At 41.2% G+C, this 3,140-nt stretch overlaps 1 long non-coding RNA gene across 1 annotated transcript in view; it reads right to left on the bottom strand.

The window, feature by feature from the left end:
• LOC107729172 (uncharacterized) overlaps nucleotides 1-2,174 on the bottom strand; it is a 19,783-nt gene extending 17,609 nt beyond the window's left edge. Inside the window, exons 1-2 of the long non-coding RNA XR_001638563.1 lie at nucleotides 2,094-2,174; nucleotides 770-772 (exon numbers count right to left, since the gene is read on the bottom strand). This is a non-coding gene — a long non-coding RNA (uncharacterized LOC107729172). The remainder of the gene's footprint in view (nucleotides 1-769; nucleotides 773-2,093) is intronic.
• Nucleotides 2,175-3,140: the final 966 nt, after the last annotated feature.

The raw sequence follows: 3,140 nt of genomic DNA, 5'->3' as shown, positions 1-3,140 counted from the left end.
AATTCAGCTTTTTGATCACAGAAATAAATTACATTTTAAAATATATTCCAATCGAAAGCAGTTATTTTAAATAGTAAAAATATTTCACAATATTGCTCTTGCTGTACTTTGGATCAAATAAATGCAGGCTTGGTGAGCAGAAGAGACTTCTTTAAAAACATAGAAAATCTTACTTTTGACTGGTAGTGTATATTTGTATGAAACATAGGTTTGTTAAATCTAGGGTATTTAAGTCATTTTAATATAAATAACATTTTGTGATAACAACACATTTAAATGGGGTGGTTGTTTTCAACAAGGTGGACAAAGTTCTGTTCATAACAGTAGACCTGCTGGTGAAGAAGCGACAGGTAAGAAAAAAAAGGGAGAGACAGAGATATTGGGGAAAATGAAGAAAAGGGAAAGGGAAGTGAAGGTGCAGTGCAAGGCCTACAAATTAGTACCTTAAGGGTACGAATTACTACTTTAAGGTACTAATATGTTCCTATTAGTGGTAAAAAAGGTACAAAGATGTCCTTTTAAGAGTACTGCTACAGTGTCAAGCTGTTGTACCCCAAAAGGTACAATTTTGGCCCCTTTTTTTCTGTGTGGCCTGGATGAGTGTGAGATTTCCCGGCCTGAAATTGCGTCCCAGTCCGGCCCTGAGGTGGACAGCTGGAACAGCAGGTATTTATAGGCTGCTGCCCCTTTAAGACTGAATGCACTGATCCAATATAATGATGCATATGAGATTTTTTTCTCCACTGTTTACATTCAGTTAAAACATAACCGACTGTGTTTACGAGAATACCTGCAGAGATAGTTATTTTGTGATAATTTTGTGTGTATGTGTCCATTCAGACGCAAGGATACGTGAAAGAGGAATCAATTCTGTGTTCGCACGCTGTCTAAAATGCGGAAAACAGTTCGCGAGGAATGAATTGAATTCTCTTTAGCTTCTTCAAGTGCTTGAACGGTTTCAAACGCTTGAATGTTTAAATCGGCAAGACTTAGGGTTTGTTCACACTCATAGTTCGGTTCTCTTGGTTCGTTTGGTCCGGACCAAAAAAGAAAACGATAAATTTGGTCCTTGTCCGCTGAGCGTTCACGCTGGCATTTTTGACAGCGAACCTAAAGATACCGAAACCTAAATACATTCACAACCTGATTGGTCGGGTTGAATGACGTATATTTCGCAATGGAACTCACCGAACATGAGAGGGTCTGTATTACTTACTATTGGAGAAAGCGTAATGGTCAACTTTGATCATGTGTGCCTTAATAACCAATCACATTACAGCCTTGACGTCACTGAATTTCAGTCAGAGTTGTGCGACACTCAATCACCGTTTATGGATACCATAGGAATGAATGAGAAGTGCCGTAAGCTGAATCCCACCTGTCGCAAAAAGTCAGTGACTTCTCTTAAAAAACAGCATTTTTTCGGTGTAAACGCTAAAAATAATTAAATCCAAAAGTATTGCTTAGTGTAAAACATGTTGAAGATTAGCCGATAGGCTGTCGATTCATTAAATGATGAGCTGTTTCCTAGTGAAGCCTCTCCTCCATTGATATCCATTTAAAAAAACGGCCTCTGGTATCCTTTCCCCACATACTGGCAAACCGTAAGCGTTAGCATTAGCCGTTATGCTTTTTTGGCTAAAGGTTGCAGGCTTGCCTTCTAGGGGCTTTTACCCTAAACAAAAGCTGTGTTCGACTTAAAGCGGTGCTGCACAGACCAAACAGTATAACATCAAAGTACCCATTCACCGATCGGTCTGATCAGCGCCTCTTTAAGTTGAATTCATCTAATGCCGTCTGCTGGACTAAGCGCGCTCATTGCTGCGTGTACTTATGATTTTATTTTCACCACGCTCCACGTTTGCCCTCTGCTCATTTTGTTTTGGTTATTCCGCGTCATCAAATCATGTCGCATAGCGTCGCATCTTGTCATTACTTCCTGTTTTTGGTTCATTTAGAAGTATTTGATTCGTAGCGTTTATATTTCATTTGAACTGCACCAAAGTTCATTTGGAAGTGGACTGAGGCCCATCTTTTTAGCGGTCTCGGTCCGCTTGTTTGGTGCGCACCAGGGTTCGAATGGCAGCGTTCACACAAACCGCACTAACACAGCAATCGCACCAGGGCTCGTTTTAATCAAACCAAACATGACAAGTGTGAACACACCCTTAGGGTGTATTCACACCAGGAAAGTCCGCTAGTTCACTTGCTTTGGTCCGGACCAAATACAATGTAGATTTTTTTGTTTGGTGTGGTTTGATTTCACACTGCCCTTTTTGCAAGTGAACCAGAAATTGTAAACAAAACCACACGTGTGCTAAAGGTCATCCATTCATTGGACAGAAATTCTCAAGCGTACCAGAGTTCGTTTGGAACCGGACCAAGACCACCTCTTCAGCTGGGTCTCAGTGCGGTTGTTTGGTCCACACCCGAGTGCGATTGCTGTATTCACACCTGCCCAAAAGATCCGCACCAAGGGGGGAAACAAACTTGATTTCGATTCAATCGAACCAAATAAGACAGGTGTGAATACACCCTTAGAAACGTGTGCAAATGATCAACTATGATCCGTTTGAACAACACGAATCAAGGAAGGAATTTAATATCACTATTCATGATAGCCCGTCGGGCAGGGCGGTGATAAATTTTGGTAGCCCGACTGGAAAACACAATAGCTCCAGGACGTCTGGCTAGTGATTTTGCGAGCCCTGCAATCACCTGTAGGTTGGTTGAATCTGTGTGCCACTATGACCGAATTTTAACCTAAATCAATGCAGTCTGCTCATGAACATCCCTGCCTCTTACACGTCTGGGCAATTTTTTAACTGACCCTGTGCCCCTAGCGTCTCTTCTGTCTAGTGCTTTTTTTCTCTAATTTGCCTCGTTGGAGACTCATGGGATGGATGGCAAGCGCTACAGTCCTCTAAAACTACACCTTTAAATCACCAAATGGGCTCCACCTTGTCTTAAAGGGACCAATGAATGCAGATTCATCATTTGCTAAATGAAGTAAGGCAACATTTATAATCCTTTGCCATGTTTTGGCAATCAAACAGCATGATGAAATGTAGCTAGCTAAGCTACATACTAGAAATATTAGCTAAGGTAAGCTGAAAGCTACCCTTTAGAGAAAGTACAGT

Source organism: Sinocyclocheilus rhinocerous, unplaced genomic scaffold, assembly GCF_001515625.1.
Source record: "Sinocyclocheilus rhinocerous isolate Xijiao unplaced genomic scaffold, SAMN03320098_v1.1 scaffold1029, whole genome shotgun sequence".
Taxonomy (NCBI): domain Eukaryota; kingdom Metazoa; phylum Chordata; class Actinopteri; order Cypriniformes; family Cyprinidae; genus Sinocyclocheilus; species Sinocyclocheilus rhinocerous.
This window is presented reverse-complemented; position numbering and strand designations above follow the sequence as displayed.